The sequence below is a fragment of the Chiloscyllium punctatum genome, chromosome 36 (assembly GCF_047496795.1).
Source record: "Chiloscyllium punctatum isolate Juve2018m chromosome 36, sChiPun1.3, whole genome shotgun sequence".
NCBI classification, from domain to species: Eukaryota; Metazoa; Chordata; class Chondrichthyes; order Orectolobiformes; family Hemiscylliidae; genus Chiloscyllium; species Chiloscyllium punctatum.
The window spans coordinates 65,077,326-65,095,708 of NC_092774.1; the positions used below are offsets into that span (position 1 = coordinate 65,077,326).

Here is an 18,383-nt window from a genome sequence, read left to right on the forward strand (position 1 = left end):
AGAGCGAGACAGGAGAGTTTGTTTTTGTGAATGAGCAGTTGTAGCGCGAGGTGGCTGTTACTTGGTGACGGTGAGGCTTCCCGGCCCCGCCCATCCCCCCTGAGCTGACGTCACGCGGGGGTGAAGGCGGTTGGGAGGAGAAGTCGCTCGAGCGGGGAAGGGGCGGCCGTTAGGAAAATGGCGCCGTGCGGCCCAGGGCAGACACACGTCATTGGGCACCGCCGCCTTCCTGGCGCAGCTGCTGTGTCACGGCCACACCGCCCGGCTGTACAGCAGGCAGGAGCCGGTGACCTTTCTGGAGGCGGATGGGGTTAAGGGCCTGTTTGGGAACCCGTCGGCCGCCTGGGTGGTGGAGTTCTACTGGTCGTGGGGCGGCCCCTGTGTCAACTCTGGGGCCACCTGGAAGGTACTGGGCCCGGGAGGTGAAAGGTGAGGCAGGTTGGGGGGGGACGGAGGGGAAGGAATGTGGGGCCTGTCCTGTCATAGTGACATTCTACACTCACTTTCCATCTGCTTTGACTGGCGCTTGTGCTTTTTAGGGTCACTTTTTAAATCCTTGTGCTTTTTACCTTTGCGGACTAAAATAATTTATAGATTAGGGTGTAGGTTAGGGAGGATTGGCTGTACTATATTACCCATAGTGCCCGGGAATTTGCAGGTTAGTGTGGATTGGCCATGGGAAATACGGAGTAAGGGGGTGGGTATGAGTGGGATGCTCTTCAGAGGGCCAGTGTGAATAGATGGGCTGAATGGCCTGCTTCCACATTCTTGGGATTCCATGACATTCCGACCCACAAAGGAGTATTTTATCTGCATTTATCCAGTCAAGCTACTTTCAGAATTCTACTGGTTTCAATAAGATCACTTCTGTTTCATGGAGGTGTACAACAGAGAAACAGACCCTTCGATCCAACTCACCCATGCTGACCAGGATTCCAAACTAAACTCGTCCGACTTTCGTGCATTTGGCCCATACCCCTCTAAAACCTTTCTCTCCGTGCACCCATCCAAATGTTGTTTAAACGTTGGAACTGCACCTGCATCAACCACTTCCTCAGCGAGTTCATTCCACACAAATACCACCCTCTGTCAAACGTTGCCCTCAGGTTCATTGTAAATCTCTCTCCTCTAACCTTATAAAAAAAGCCCCCTTGTTTTGAACTCCCCTACGCTAAGGAAGAGCCCGTTGCTATTCACCTTACTTCCGCCCCTCGTCATTTTATAACTCTCAATAAAGTGGAGAAGAGGTCCCAGTCTCTCCTGAAACTCAAACCCTCCAGTCTTGTCAACCTCCTGGTAATCTTTACCAAACCCTGTTACCCCTATACATCCTATTACCGGACCACCAGAACTGTACTCAGTACTCAAAATGGCCTCAACAACATCCTGTACTGTACTCAGTACTCAAAATGGCCTCAACAACATCCTGTCCAACCTCCACATGATGTCCCAACTCCGAAACTAAACGGTGTGAACCATGAAGGCAAGTGTGCTGAATTTACCAGAGATGCAAAGAACCAAGCACCTGAAGTCTTTGTGTTCACATAGTCTACTATGACACACTACTTATTGTTATCCACTAACGGTCTCCATTTACCCTCCCACACAGATCGTTATTCACTCCTTTGTCCCTCCTATTGTTCTCACTCTGAGCTGGCGAGAACGAGAGCAATGTACACTGGAGACTCTGAGCCAGCTGAAACTTGCTCAGTGTGAAATACATTCCACTTTGCTCCAAGAATTGCAAGCAGCAAAGAGTGTCCAGAACATCTGCTTGTCATTCACGTCCGAACCGGCGTGGCAAATTACTGCAGGGGACGGACGAAATCGCAAAGTATGCGTTTGAACTTTATCAGCTCATTGACATCGCGACTCAGTTCATAGGAAACCGACGAAGAACAGGAGAAGACCACTCACACCTCCAAAAGCATGCTATTTGAACCGTGTGAGTTTCCCCCGTGTATGAGTACGTGCAACATACAGAACCATTGCAAAGGAAAGCTGCCCAAGGAGACATTACACAATAGCAGAGGTGGATTTTGAACCTTCGACCGCTGGGCTATGGGCCCAGCAAGCTCCCGCTACGCCACTCTGCTCTGTTAAGTGCCATCTTTTCCACAGGTCCCTTCAGTCTTTCATCTGGCGCGTGGCATGCACGTTCGAGATTGATGTCAAAGATCTCCACTGCTGTCGTCTTTTTGGTGTTGCGCAGACGTATGGAGGCTGTGTAAATATAAACTTTTTTCTAACTTCCCACATTCTGTTGGTCGAACTGTGATTTCACTCTGAATCACAACATTTGTCACAGCGCAGACGGAGGCTATGCGGCCCACCTTTGCTCTGCTGATTCTACACCGTAAGTAAACGTTTCTCTCTATTCGTATCATTTTCTTGCTTTCTCTGTGTAATTCTCCACATTGTTATTTTAAACATGACCCCCGAATTCCCTTTTGCGTCTCTTAAATCTGCCTCTTTGTCAATGTCAGACAGGGATTTGCTGACCCTAATGACTCCCTGTACGAAAGCATTCTTCCTAATACCACTTTTAGTTCTTTTCATCATGACTTTAAAACATTGTCGAATCGTGGCCGATCCTTTCAGGCGTGGGAACATTTTGACTACATTGCTTTCTCTGTCTGGACCCCGCATGACTTGGAAAACTTCAATCAGGCCAGATTTCAAATTTCAGTTCTCCGAGGAGAGCTGTTTTAATTTTCCAATCAACCCGCATCACTGACAATCCTCAAACAGCGCCACCACTCACGACAACCTGTTCAACGCTATCTCCAATCATTTCACTTCCCTACCAACATTCTGGCCCATTCGTACTCCAGGGAGCCCAACCTCGTTTTGCGAAGGTGCTTTTTGAGAAAACTAATCGGGCGCTTTTTCGCAAATCATGACACGCGGGCTTGTCTGGGATTTGAACCCGGGATCTCGCACAATTCTGCGTAGAAGAAGGCCCAAAACACGAATTATACGCCTAGACCAACGAACCAGTCACCGGGCGCGTATGTACACCGCGCCCAACCTCTTGAACCCACTGAGTCTTGCTCTGTGTGAAATTTATTTGACATTGCTCTAAGAATTGCAAGCGACAAAGAGTTTCCAGAACAGTTGTTTCTTATTCTGTCTCCCGGCTGCTGTTTGTCCCGTCCCCAGGAACCGGGCTCTCTCCACTGGCAGATAATTCAACCGTTTTGTTTCTAAACCTTTCTCTGACACTGGAGTGACCAGTGACAAGCATTGCCCTCCTCATCATAGGGTACACGAAACAGGAGAAGACCTCGCAGACCTCCACGGGTGTGTCATTTCAACTGCGCACATTGGTCCACTACATCAATGTGTCATATTTATGTCAAAGTGTTTTGGGAAGCAGATGAGAAGGCAAGGTGCAGGACAGACCACCGTTAGATGGGAATGCTGCTAAAGACGACATTGAGCGAAGAGGAGAGATGGTTTCCCATCTGGGTTATGCTCCCATCACGCACCCACAGACATATCGTGCAAATATAAACTCTGTCTAATTTCCCACATTGTTTTTTCGAACCGTTATTTCGCTCAGAATCTCACAATTTCAACACTCGCAACGTTCACACTTTAACAAAGTGCTCATAGATATACTTTGCAAACACCTGGAAACATTCTTCCAAACGAACCTGGGGAATTTCGGTTTGAGGGCTCTTGAACTTTAAGTGGAAGAACGGGAAGTTTGTTTCGAGGCTGTGCAACGTGGAGATGTATTCCCCATGTTAACTGGTAGTGGTTGGCCATCTCAGTGCTTCCCGATGCGGGGTTGCCCTGACCCACAGTGAGGTTTCTTTGATAAACTGTCCCTGAGCTTCTGGTTGCCTGTCACTTTAACACGCCACCCTGTTCCCTGGCCAACATCTCTGTCTCAGGCATGCAGCAGTGTTCCAGCAAAGCTCAGCTCCAGGTGGAAGAACAATGCCTCATTTTCCCCTTGAAGACCCTATATCCCTCCGGTCTTCAATATTGAATTCCATGACTTTAGGGCCTGAAATCTGCCATGTCCTATTCTCTCCTATTCACTCAATGTCGTCTTGAGCAGCTTTCCCGCATAAGGGCGCTCTGTTCTGCACCTTGCCTTCTCACCTGCTTCCCAAAAATCTTCCACATAATATTTCACATTGATATTCTGGCCCGACGTGCATAGTTGCGGTGACACCCTCGTGGAGGTCTGAGTGGTCTTCTCCTGTTCTCTGTACCCTATGTTGAGGAGGGCAATGCTTGTCACTGGCAACCTTGGTGTCAGAAAAATGTTTAGAAACAAAATAGTTTAATTACCTGCCAGAGGAGAGAGCCTGGTGTCTGGGGACGGGATAAACAGCAGCAGGGAGACAGAATGAGAAGCAGCTGTTCTGGAAACTCTCTGCCGCTTGCAATTCTTAGAGCAGTGTCAAATGTATTTCACACTGAACAAGTCACAGTTAGTTCAAGAGGTGTGGCGGGTGGGTGCATGCCCGCTTTCTGGCTCGTTGGTCTAGGGGTATAAATCTCGCTTTGGGTCTTCTACTGCGCAGACTTGCCAGAGATGCGGTGTTTGAGGAATGTCAGCAATGAAGCTAGATTGGAAAATTGGGACAGCTCTACACGGAGAATGGACGCTTTGCTAGTCATGAGGGACCTAGAAACAGAGAATAATGTTGTGAAAATGCTCCCACGTCTGAAAGGATCCAGAATGATTCTGCAGAGTTTTAAAGTCACGAAGAAAAGAAGTAAAAGTGACATTAGGAAGAACGTTTCCATACAGGGAATCGTTAATGTCAGTAAATCCCTGCCTGACAGTGACAAAGAGGAAGATTCATTGGACACAGAAGGGAATTCGGTGGTCATGTTCAGGTGTGCAGATTTACACAGGGAAGGCAATAGAATGATACGAATTGAGACACACGTTTACTTACGGCGAATAACCAGCAGAGCGAAGGTGGGCCGCATGGCCTCCCTCTGCGCTGTGACACGTTGTGGTTCAGAGTGAAATCACAGTTCGACCAACAGATTGTGGGAATTTAGAACAACGTTTATATTTAGACAGCCTCTATGTGTCTGCACAACAGCATATTACACGACAGCAGTAGAGGTCTTTACCATCAGTCTCAAACGTGCATGCCACACGCCAGATGAAAGGTTGAAGGGATCTGTGCAAAACACTCCGTGCGGGAAAGTAGAGTGGGTTCATGTCACTCGATCGAAACTATCGTCTGCTATTGCTTCGCTTTGTAACGGTACTCTGTTCTGTATCTTGCCTTTGCCTCTGCTTCCCAACTCTTCGAGTACCTGAACTGAATATGTCACTAAACACTGGCCCAATTTGCACAACTGAGGGGAAGTGCTTGTGGAGATTTGAGTTGTTTCCCGCCGGTCTGCTCTGAACTGAATCCTAACACCTCTTCTCTGAAATGGGAATGAGCTGGGGAAGTTGAAACAATTCGAATTCGAATCCCTACCGTGTGGAAACAGGCCCTCCTCTTCAAGAAGTCCGTATCAACCCTCCGAAGAGTAACCCGCCCAGACCCTACATTTCCTTCTGACTGATGCGCCGAACCGGATCTCTGGGCATGGTCAATCCATCTAACCTGCATATCTTTCGACTGTGGAAGGAAACAGGAGCAGGAAACCCACGCCGAGATTGAACAAACTACACTCGAACAAACTGCACACGGGTAGGATCGAATTCAGGTCCCGTTATGAGACAGCAGGGTTAACCACTGAGCCGCAGGGTCACATTATTTGCGGTCGTATTCATTCCCTGCAATAATTCCCCACTCCGGTTCAGACGTGAATGACAGGACGATCAGCATTTCGAAAGCAGCATCACCACACAGACACAGTTCCCATGATGAGGACACATATCACCGATTGGGAATCATCTCGGAGAGATACAAGTGACAGAGAGTCACATGGAAATGATGGACTGAACGGCTTCAGGCTGCGGCGGAATGACGTCACGCGTTGATGCCGTCCCTCTCCCTGTCTCTGGGACAGAGCGGTTGAGGGAGAAACAATGGCTCATTTTCAACTTCATCTGGGACAGTTGGGGCTCAGATATTCACTGCTGCCCGTTCGCAGCAAAGAAACTGACGCCAGTGTTAGAAAGGTCTTTCTGCAGGATTGCTGTGTGAAGACGAATTCTGAACACCAAGCAAGCTGCACACAAATACACTCATATGAATTTACCTGAGGGAAGAGTTTCTGGTGTCCATTTCTCTCTGTCCCGCCATCACAGCATCTTTCTGTTTCTTTGATTACAGACCTTTGTAATGTATTTAAAACTTGCCAATTTCCTACGCATTAGTGGAACTGACGTCTCCCATCCAAAGTGATAGAGAGAGAGCAGAAGATCGGATGGGCTCTGCCCTCCCCAGAACAGTTTGCAAGTAGAAACAAAATGGTTTAATTATCCGCCAGTGGAGAGAGTCCGGTTCCTGGGAACGGGACAAACAGCAGCGTCCTGGGCGCAGGGAGTCAGAATGAGAAGCAAATGTTGTGGAATCTCTTTGCTGTTTGCATTTCTTGGAGCAATGTCAAATGTATTTCACACTGAGCAAGTCTCAACTGCTTCAGGGGAGGGCGCATGGGGTGTCAGGGGTCAGGGCAGAGACGGAATTCAACGGCCATTGGCTCGCTGGTCTAGCAGTGCGAATTTCGCTTTGGGTCTTCAGCTACACGCTCGGGCGAGAGATGCTGGAATCCCGAACGAGCCCTCATTTCTTAAATTGCCTTGTGCAAAATTTCTCAATGAAACGAGATCAGACTGTCTGAAGGAAGGATGGGGCAGAGCACCAATTGCAGTGAGCTATGCGAAGGGATCATTTGTGAAAAGTGGAGTCAAGAATTGTAGATTGTTCGCCCGCGCAACCCGAATCATCCAGCTGCATTACTGTTCAGTTCTGAGTGCGAAATTTCAGGAAGCGGGAAGTGAAGTGATTGGAGACAGTGCTGAACAGGTTGAAGTGAATGGTGCCGTGCATGAGGAATGACAGCAGTGAAGGTAGATTGGAAAGTTGGGAGCTTTTGTTGAACGGAAGGTTGAACGTTGGCCTGATTGAAGTTTTCCAAGTCACCAGGGGTCTAGACAGAGGAAGTAATGAAGTGAAAATGCTCCCATGAATGAAAGGATCGAGAACGATTTGGCAGAGATTTAAAGTCATTCGGAAAAGTAAAAGTGACATTAGGAAGAATGTTTTCGCACAGGGATTAGGGTCAGTAAATCCCTGTTTGAGAGTGACAAAGAGGCAGATTCAATGGACACAAAAGGGAATTCAATGGTCATGTTCAATGTAACAATGTGCAGATTTACAGGGAGAGGGCGACAGAATGATACACACAGAGACACTTATTTATATATTGTCTCGAGCCAGCAGAGCTAAGTTGGGCTGCATGGCCTCAGTCTGCGCTGTCACGCATTTTGTGATTCTCAGTGAAATCGGAGTTGGAACAACAGCATGTGGGAAATTTGACAACGGATATATTCTGCCCAACAGGATACTCCATCACAGCAATGAAGGTGTTTTGACATCATTCTCGAAGGTACATGCCACAATGCAGATTCAAAACGGAGTATTCCTTTGAATCACTGAGTAATTTGTTTACAGTTATTCAGTGAAGGTGAGCGGAGTTGCGCATTGGGAGCTGCTCCAGCTGGTAGGTCAAAGCCGTTTTCTCCTGTGTGATAGTCCCACCAGCACTCCAATTTGTTGTGCTTCCAGTCAGTAGATGCAAAGAAATGTCCCATTCTGATACACAGGCCACGGTGACCCAGCTGTGGTGACAAGCCTGTGAAGGGCTGAGTGCTCTTCTCCTGTTCTCTGTCTGGCTGCTATGATCCGAATCATAAAACCTCTTTTCTCCGAGATAGGAATAAACTGGTGAAGGTGAAACACATCAGTTGTGGTGTGTTCCATGCGCAGGAGGCCCTGCAGTAATTCCCAACGCTGTTTCACACAGCAGCATCCTCTCGGTGAATTACGCTTGGCAAAAAAAACGATTGAACCAAATCAATGTCCGCCACTGGATTTTACTGACACCGTTTATAAAATTCAGGCTCACCGTTAATGTGGAGAGGGGCCGTCAGACTGTAATTTCCGCTCCTTCTGGTGAATAAAGATAATTTTAACTGTGTCCAGTGAGAGGAAAGAATTTGATGTTGGTGGGAAATATTTCTATCTGAACTCGCTGTCACTCTCCTGATATATTGAAACATAAAGCTGGGAGTCTCTAGATTATGTTGTAAAAATATCGGAAAAATGTTATTCATATCCGTGCTGTCACCAACCGAACGAAGTGGCTGCCCACAGGGAGGCGGCAGTGTTTAAATCCCCTGATACAACAGTTCATGTTTTACTTCTCATACTGGGGAAAGCTGAGCATTTACCCAAACAACGGGCGCAGCACCTCCCTGACACAGTATCCACAAATCAAACTGACAGCAAAGCTTCATGTGTGATCGAAAGTGCCCAGGAAGCAGACTTGGCTCAACACATACCCGCGAGCATACTCCTTTCTTGGGATATAGTTGACTGCAGTGAGCCTGGTGTGATTTGAACACATAATTGTTGGAGCTTGAATCAAATATGCTACCGTTGCGCCACAAGCCTACAGAAAGCGATGCATTTCTATTCATGGTTAAGAGAACTGATTGCACTGCAATGATTTTACGTTATGAGGAACAACGGAGATCAACAGTTCATGTCTGTTCTGTCTCTCCCCCCTCTCCCTCTGTCTATCGAAACAATTTCCAACTCTCTCTCAATAAAAAACTGAAAGAATTGCGGATGCTGTATATAAGAAACAAAAAAAACAGGAGTTGCCGGTGACCCTTCCATAGAACTGATGGTGATTGAGAAATTGTCGGTTTATATGCGAAAAATATTGTGGGAGGAAGGAGGACGCAGTAAATGATAGATCAGGACATAGCCCTAAGCGAGGGAAGAATTTTTGGACAGGAAAGGGAGTTGATAACAATCTGCGTGGGAGGGTGAACAACAGTAAATGGAGACTGTCCATAGCTAAGAATAGGTAGTGTGTAATGACAGACTATGTGATAACAAGGCTTGGTGTGTGTGGAAGGGACGAGGATACTATGGACTTCAGGCCCTAGATTTATTGAATTCGATGTTGGGACCGAAAGGATGTATGGTCTCCAAGTGCAATATTTGGTGCTCTTCGTTCTGCTGGTGCTGAACTTCGCTGGAACACTACAGCAAACCTGAGACAGAGATGTTGGCCAGGGAACAGAGTGGGGTGTGGAATTGGCAGGCAACTGGAAGCTCAAGTTCTTTTTGCGGGCAGGACGTAGATGTTCTGTGCAGCAGTCACCCAGTTTACGCTTCATTTCCCTAATGTAGATGAGAGCACATTGTGAGCAACAAATGCAGTGGACTGGGTTGTGGGAAGTGCAGGTAAAGTGCTGCTTCACCTGGAAGGTATGTTTGGGCCTTCGCATAGTGAGGAGGGTGCAGGTAGATGGGCTGGTGTTACACATACGACAGTTTCAGGGGAAAGTGCCTTGGGACGATTGGGGTGGGAATGGGGGTAGGGTTGATGGGAATGAAGGAAGAGTGAACCCAAGGTATAACTCCTGCCCATTTACTTATCTGTCAAATAGAGAAATTTGTTAAGTGTGTACAAGGAAATTTTCTCAATAACAATCTAGATGTACATACTGGGGAGTGTGCAAAACCTAAGGGCCAGCAACCATAATTCTATTAACATTAGAATAGTGATTGAAAATAAAATATCAGTTCTAAAAGTTCAAGTTCTAAATTGGAGGAAAACTCAGGTATTCGGCAAGATCTTTCAAAAGCTGATTGGGGGCAGTTGTTCGCAGGTTAAAGGACTGCTGGAAAATGGGAAGCCTTCAAATATGAGATAACAAGAGTCCAGACACAGTATATTCCTGTTAGGGTGAAAGGAAAGGCTGGTATGTTGGGGAACGCTGGATGACTAGAGAAATTGACATTTTGGTTAAGACAAAGAAGGAAGCATATGTCAAGTATAGACAGAGAGATCGAGTGAATCCTTTGAGTAGAAATGCAGTACGAGCATACTTAAGAGAGAAATCATGAGGGCAAAAAGGGGACATGAGATAGCTTTGGCAAATAGAGTTAAGGAGAATCCAAAGTGTTTTTTATAAATACATTAAGGACAAAAGGGTAACAAGGGAGAGAATAGGGCCCCTCAAAGATCAACAAGGCAGCCTTTGTGTGGAGCTGCAGTAGATGGGGGAGATACTGAACGGATATTGTGCATCAGTGTTCACTGCGGAGAAGGGCATGGAAGATATAGAATGTGAGAAAATAGATGGTTACATGTTGAAACAATGTCCATATTGCAGGTGCGAAATTGCTGGATATCTTGAAATGCATAAAGTTGGATAAATTCCAAGGACCTGATCAGGAGTACCCTGGAACTCTGTGGGAAACTGGGGAAGTGATTGCTGGGCCTCTTAGTGAGATATTTGTATCATCAATAGTCACAGGTGAGGTGCCGGAAGGCTAGAGGGTGGCTAACGTGGTACCACTATTTAAGAAATGTGGTAAGGAAAAGCCAGGGAAGTATAGACCAGTGAGCCTGACATCCGTGATGGGCAAGTTGTTGGAGAGAATCCTGAGAGACAGGATTTACATGTATTTGGAAAGGCAAGAATTGATTAGGGATAGTCAGCATGGCTTTGTGCTTGGGAAGTCATGTCTCACGAACATGATTGAGTTTTTTGAAGAAGTAACAAAGTGGATTGATGACGGCAGAGCGATGGACGTGATTTATATGGACTTCCGGAAGGCATTCATCAAGGTTCCACATGGGAGACTGGTGAGCAAGGTTTAATCTCATGGAATGCAGGGACAACTAGCCATTTGGATACAGAACTGCCTCGAAGGCAGAAGACAGAGGGTGGTGATGGAGGGTTGCTTTTCAGACTGAAGGCCTGTGACCAATGGTGTGTCGCAAGGATCGATGCTGGATCCACTACGTTTTGTCATTTATATAAATGATTTGCATGTAAACGGAGGAGGTATAGTTAGTACGTTTGTAGATGACACCAAAATTGGAGGTGTAGTGGACAGCAAAGAAGGTTACCTCAGATTTCAACGGGATCTTGATCAGATGGGCCAATGGGCTGAGGAGTGGCAGATGGAGGTTAATGTAGATAAATGTGAGGTGCTGCATTTTGGACAAACAAATCAGAGCAGGACTTTTACACTTAATGGTAAGTTCCTTGGAAGTGTTGCTGAACAAAGAGACCTTGAAGTTCAGGTTGATAGTTCCTTAAAAGTAAAGACGCAGGCAGATTGGATGGTAAAGAAGGTGTTTGGTATGCTTTCCTTTGTTGGTCAGGGCATCGAGTATCGATGCTGCGAGCTGATGTTGCTACTGTACAGAACATTGGTCAGGCCACTTTTGGAATTTTGCATGTAATTTTGGTCTGCTTCCTATCGGAAAGATGTTGTGAAAGTAGAAAAGGTGCAGAAAAGATTTACCAGGACGTTGCCATGGTTGGCCGGTTGAGCTGTAGGGAGAGGCTGAGTAGCCAGTTTTCGCTGGAGCGTCGGAGGCTAAGGGGCGACCTTATAGAGGTTTATAAAGTCATGAGGGATATGGATAGAGTAAATACACAAGTTCTTTTCCCTGTGATGGGGGAGTCCAGAACGAGAAGGCATAGTTTTAGGTAGGGGAGGGGAAAGATATCGAAGGGACATAACGGGCAACCTTTTCACGCAGAGGGTGATGCATGTACGGCATGAGCTGCTGGACTAAGTGATGGAGGCTGGTATAATTACAGCATTTAAAATGCATCTGGATGTGTATATGAATAGGAAGGTTTTATGAGGATTTGGGCCAAGTGCTGGCAAGTGGGACTAGATGAGGTTAGGGCATCTGGGCTGCATGGACGAGTTGGACCGAAGGGTCTGTTTCCGTATTGTACATCTGTGTTACTCTGTGAGATTCCATGGGATTCTTTGCCCAAGACAGCAGTTGAGACAGCTTCATGAAGTATATTGAAGGCACAGTTGGATGGGTTTTTGCATGGAAGGGGAATTAAGGGCGGTCGGGATAGTGCAGGTTGGTGGAGCTGTGATCTTAATGAATGACGGAGTAGGATTGACCAAATGGTCTACTCCTGCTTCTGTTACTATGAATCTGTTAGACTGCGTTTTCCGCGGCAGGAGTTTTCCCACGGCACAAAGGAGGTTTTCTAAAATAAATTTAAACCCCTTGCTTTGCTTGAACTCAAACTGCATTGACTTGGAGGCGCATGGGAGCTTGTGGCTCGTTGGTCTAGGGGTATGATTCTCGCTTCTGGCTTTCAGCTGCGAGAGCATGCGAGAAATCCCGGGTTCAAATCCCGGACGAGCCCTCGTTTCTTACATTGCCTTGTGAAAAAACGGCCAATCAATTTTCTCAAAAAGCAGCTTCGTTAAACGAGATCCGACTGTCTGGGTGGGGCAGAGCTGCCATTACAATGAACGCGGCAAGGGCAACACTAACTCAAACTGAACACAAGCTTTGCTTGTGGGCGTTTGGAACGCGTTGCCAGCATAGGAGGCACGGTAGATTCATTTCAAATGCGTCTGGATAAATGCATGAGTCGGGGGTCAGGGGTCGGTGGGGGTCGTTGGGGGCGTTGGGGGTGGCGGGAGTGGAGGGATACAGATGCTTAGGAATTGACCGACAGGTTTAGACAGGACATTTGTATCGGCTCAGGCTTGGAGAGCTGAAGAACCTGTTCCTGTGCTGTAAATCTTCTTTGTTCTTTGTTCTATATGGTGTATATCTGATATTGTTGGCTGTTGTAAAAGTTTCTTTGCAATTATTATTCACCTTCTAATGTAGTAATGGAGTTACGTCATTTTTTTGTGTTTTTTTTTTACTTTAATAGGTCAGCAGGAAGCCATTCAGCATCTTTACTGGCTTTCTTTTCTCAAGCAGCCTTAACATTTCATTTTCATACCCTTGATTCAGCTCCATTTCCAGCATCTTTGTAGGCAGTTTGTTCCATGTTTGGGAGAAGATTTGTTGCTCCTGTGCTCATTGTTGTAGTAATAGCAGTGTTGTCCCAGTCGAACTCATGACGAGCAACGTGAGTTCGACTGGGACAACACTACTATTATAGGACAAGCCAAACAGAGAACAACCAGGGAATTCCGAGAGGCATGGCATTCATCCACTGATTCAGTCAACACACACATCGACCTGGACCCAATATACCGGCCACTGCAGTGGACAGCTGGAACTGACAACCGGAAGCGGCAGGTACAAATCATTCTAAATGCCGGAGGAAACATCACAGAAGCGCTTCACAGGAGGCTCCCAAGCACCGAGGATGTCACCGAGACAGGGGAAGAAACGTCTTCAACACAAATTCCCAGTTCGGTGAACAGAACCACAACAGTTTGTTCCATGTTATTGTCACTGAAATTAAGTTTTCCTCCATGCACAGCTAAGCCGACCTGGCTGCAGGAGGGTTTTCAGGTTTCTGTGGTCTGGATATTATGTGATCAGCAGGCATCTCACAATCTACAGGAATTGCCACCTATGTTATGTTCATTAACTGTACTGACAGTGATCACTTAGTTTGTGATTTTTCTTCGCAGGAAGGCGTGTAGAAAGAAATCTGAAAGCAAATGATACATCAACTTCTGACAGAGCCACTTGATTCGTTGAGACTTGAATATCAGCAGCCATTCCAATCAAGAAGACATGTTTGCTTTTGTTTGCTTGAGAGATTCTGGACACTGGTGCGTCAGGCAGAATACTGAGACACCGAGTGAGGAAGATTCAGTGCGCTGACTGTGAAAAGTGCTGCAAACCAATTACTCAGATTGGGGAACTCAAAGTCTCACCCCTCACGGTGGGAAAGGCTATTGTCCACGTTCTGTTTGTAATTTCAATCCCAGACCAACACAAGGAAAGTTCCCTCCAAAGGGGAAACCATGCAAATGTGGGGACGGTGGGAGAGGATTCCCTTCCCCATCCGTGCTGGAAAGCCACAGATGCATTCACACCTGGAGAGGCCATTCACCTGCTCAGTGTGTAGGAAGGGCTTCAGTCGGATCTGCCATCTCCAGACGCACGAGTGGGTCCACAAGTGAGAGAAGCCATTCACGTACCCCATGTGCGGGAGGGGTTTCACTCAGTCAGCTGCACTGCTGACCCACCAGCGGGTCCACACTGGACAGAGGCCATTCACCTGCTGTAAGTGCCGGAAGGGATTCACCTGCTCCTCCCACCGACGGAGGCACCAGCGAGTTCAGGTGCTATCGCAGGGGGATTGAAGGAGCGATGGCCGAGTGCCAAGTGCTTTTGCACGAAACGTCAATTCTCCTGCTCCTCGGATGCTGCCTGACCTGCTGTGCTTTTCCAGCTCCACACTCTCGACCCTAATCTCCAGCGTCTGCAGTCCTCACTTTCGTCCAGTAAGGGGTGAATGTCTATTCCTAGTCTTTTAGATCTATTAAAATATTTCCCCTTCACCTTTACCCTCTAGTTTTGGAATACTTCTATCCAGGGGAAAAGACAGAAACGTTCAGAAACCAGACAAAATGTGGAGGCACAGGGGGAAAAATCAGCAAAAACAAATGGCTTCGGCATTTTTCTCTCGTAATCTTATATTTGTCATGATCGGGAGGTACCCGTGTTGGACTAAGGTGTACGAAGTTAAAAATCACACAACAGCAGGTTACAGTCCAATAGGCTTGTTTGGAAGCACTAGCTTTCGGAGCGCTGCTACTTCATCAGGTGGTTTTGGAATATAACATCGTAAGTTCTTAGTCTTACGATGTTATACTCCGCAATCACCTGATGAAGGAGCAGGGCTCCGAAAGCTAGTGCTTGCAAATAAGTCTGTTGGACTATCACCAGGTGCTTTGTGATTTTTTTAACTGAAAAGTTAGTAACAAATTCCTGCACACTGAGCATGCTCCGCGGTGTCAGCAAAGCACTGTGCATGACCGCCAGTGTTAGCAAGCACTGCGCATGACCGCCAGTGTCAGCAAGCACTGCGTATACTCTTGGGAGCGTGCGAGCTCCTTTCCATGGAGCAGTGTGGAACCTTGGAGGACCAGAAGGAGTCTGTTCCTCCTGCCAATCAGAGCCGGCCATTGTCGAAATGTGGAGATTGGACCGTGAGCTCTGAAGCTGCAGCTGCTCTTTTCTCTCTGCATAAGATTAAACGTCATCCCAGACTGTAACTTTCTTCGTCTGTCTAACATTTGTGAGGACAACAGTGTTTTTCTTTCCACTTTTTCATTCTGGGGTTCAATTGTTGACTTGCAGCAATTGAAAGGAAAGAGTGAACCGAGGGAGGGGCCAGACTCTGGAAAAGTTGATTCCGGTCTGTGTGTCAACTTGGAAACACATGGCAAATGCAGTACCACAGTGTGAAGTTATAGCCTTTGCAGTGTAAAAAGAAAGCAGAAAGGAGATGCATGGTTGAAATGGTGCTATGTTGAGATGTGGTGAACGTTAGATGCTGGAGATCAGAGTTGAATATTGTTGTGCTGGAAAACCACAGAAGGCCAGGGAGCAACTGAGGAGGAGGATGAGGAGAGTCGACGTAACGGGCACGAGCCCTTCACCAGGAGTGATGTGTGGACAGACAAAGGGTCGTCAGCGTCCTTCAACACCAGCCAATGCCAGTTGTCAGAAAGGTGCAGCAAGCAATGAGCAAAGCAAGTGGTATATATCAGCAAGAGGAATTGAGTTCAGAAGTGGGGATGTCTTTCTGCAGTCAGGTCCGCTATTGAATGTATTCAAGGCTGAGCTTACGTGACTTTGAAGAACAAAGAAGTTATGGGAAAAGGTAAGAAAATGGTTTTGAGACCAGTACAGAACAGTTACAGAGTCATACAGCACAGAAACAGACCATTCAGTCGAACTAGTCCATGCTGACTGTGTTCTGAAACTAAACTGGTCCCACCTGCCAATGTTTGGCCCCTATCCCTCCGAACCTTTCCTATTCATGTACTTATCCAAATGTCTTTTAAACATTGTAACTGTACCTGCATCCAGCAACTCCTCTGGACATTGATTCCTCACATGAACTACTCTTTATCTTCTAAAAAAAGGTGCCCCTTATGTCTTTTGAAAATATTTCTTTCTTCATCTTCGAAATTTGCTCCCTAATCTTGAACACCCACACTAGGGAAAGAATACCTGCTGTTCACCTCATCTACACCCCTCATGATTTTATAATCCTCTCTGAGGTCACCTCTCAACCTCCGATGCACCAAAGAAAAACAGAACTGTGTGGCAGAGTTCATGTATATATTGCCTTGTATGGTATTTTGTAAATAACATTCGTTTGCTGGTTGTTTGTATAGGGTATTTCAGGTTCATTAGACGCTGTTTAAGTGTGTTGGTAGGTTTATGGGCTACCATGATGTTGAGAGGGTTGAGTTGTCTGGACATCATTTCACAGATGTCGTTAATGTAAAGTAATGTGGCTAGGGTTTCTGCAGACGTTGTGTCTGCTTGTGTCAGTTTGTCGATATGAAACCGACACCCTGGGATTATTGGGTCGGCAAAAGTGCGGATTGCAGGTGCTGGAAACCAGAGTTTAGATCAGAATGGTGCTGGAAAAGCACAGCAGGTCAGACAGCTTCCGAGGAGCATGAAAATCGCCTTTTCGGGCAAAAGCCCTTCATCAGGAATTGAGGCAGGTCCCCTCCAGGGTGGAGAGATAAATTGGGGGTGGGGGTGTGCTGGGCCGAAAGTAGCATTGGTGAATGGGGGTGAGGATGGAGGTGACAGGTCAGAGAGGAGGATGGAACAGATAGGTGGTAGATGGATAGATAGATTGATAGAGTTCTTGATTGATCCATTCTTTCCTGTCTGTTTTTTGTGGGTTTTGAAAGCTTTCCCAATCCTCTGAGTGAGTATTGGAGTTGGAAAGTTATGTTATGGCTGTACAGGACATTGGTAAGACCACTTTTGGAATAGTGAGTTTAATTCTGGTCTCCCTCCTATCAGAAAGATATTGTGAAATTTGAAAGGGTTCTGAAGCACCAATGGGCCCACAGAGGGGAACAGATAGATTGGCAGGTAGGACAGGTCATGAGGACAGCGCTAAGCTGGACGTTTGGAACTGAGGTTAGGTGGGGGAAATGAGGAAACTGGTGTAGTCCACATGGATGTCCTGGGGGTGAATTTATCCGAGGCGGAAGATGAGACATTCTTCCTCCAGGCATCGGGTGGGGAGAGAGCTGCGATGGAGGAGGCCCAGGACCTGCATGTCCTCGGCAGAGAGGGAGGGGGTTTGAAATGTTAGGCCATAAAGTGACGGGGTTGATTGGTGCAGGTGTCCTGGAGATGTTCCCTCAAGCGCTGTGACTTGACTCTGCGAGGGGTCTCCAGTCTCCCCAATGTAGAGGAGATCCCATCGGGAGCAATGGATAAAAGAAATGACATTGTTGGATACACAGGTGAACACCTTCTCACGACCGTGGCCCGGATTCGATTTCCGGGCAGGGAAGACATTTTCAATAGAGCTGACAGGAGGCATCTACGTCTCCCTGGTGGTCTAGTGGTTAGGATCCGGTGCTCTCACCGCCGTGGCCCGGGTTCGATTCCCGGCCAGGGAAGCAGTTTTCAAGGGTAAAGTCTGCCCATCCTTCTAAAATATGCTGTGCAATTGTTTATTTATCTTCGTCGTCCCTGGGTGCTGCGGTGTGTCGTGGCTCATTGAATCTGTGTCCTGATTCAGATTGCTTTGTGTGTGTCGTGATCATTGCTTCTTGAGGAAAAATCTTGTTTCGCGTGCGTTGTTTTCCAGTCGACGCTGTTTTGAATTTACCATTGATGTTGGCTCTGCTGTGACATCTAGAAATGGCACTTTGTTGTTGTTCTACTCTTTTGTGAATTTTATGCCAGTGAAGAGATTGTTGATGGTGTTGTAGGTTTCCTCTAATTTGTTTCATTTTGTGATGACAAAAGTGTCATCACTGTGGCGGACACAAAGTTTGGCTTGGGTCGTTGGAAGGGCTGTTTGTGCGAGTCTCTGCATTATTGCTTCTGCAAGGAATCCTGATACTGGTGGTATCATGGGTATTTCGTTGATTTGTTTGTAAGGCTTGTTACTGAATATGAAGTGGGTGGTAAGGTACAGTTCCACGAGCTTAACAGTGCTATCTTTGCTGATGACGTTGGTGCTGTGTTTGTGTCTTTGGTTCTTCGAGTAGTGTCTTCAGTTTTCTTTGGCCACGTTGATGTTAATGGATGTGAAAAGAGCTGTTATGTCAAAGGATAACATTATTCCATCCTCTTCTATCTTAGTGTCTTTGGTATGCAGGAATTCTTGGATGGAGGAAATGGAGTGGCGTGAATCTTTGACTTGGAGTTTTAGTCTTCATTGGAGGTCTTTG

The 18,383-nt window shown here is 46.7% G+C and overlaps 1 non-coding gene across 1 annotated transcript; it reads left to right on the plus strand.

Annotated features, from left to right (window-relative positions):
• Positions 1-17,531: 17,531 nt before the first annotated feature.
• Positions 17,532-17,603, plus strand: trnae-cuc (transfer RNA glutamic acid (anticodon CUC)). Its single transcript has one exon. It is a non-coding gene; the product is annotated as a tRNA-Glu (tRNA).
• The last annotated feature ends 780 nt before the right edge of the window (positions 17,604-18,383 follow it).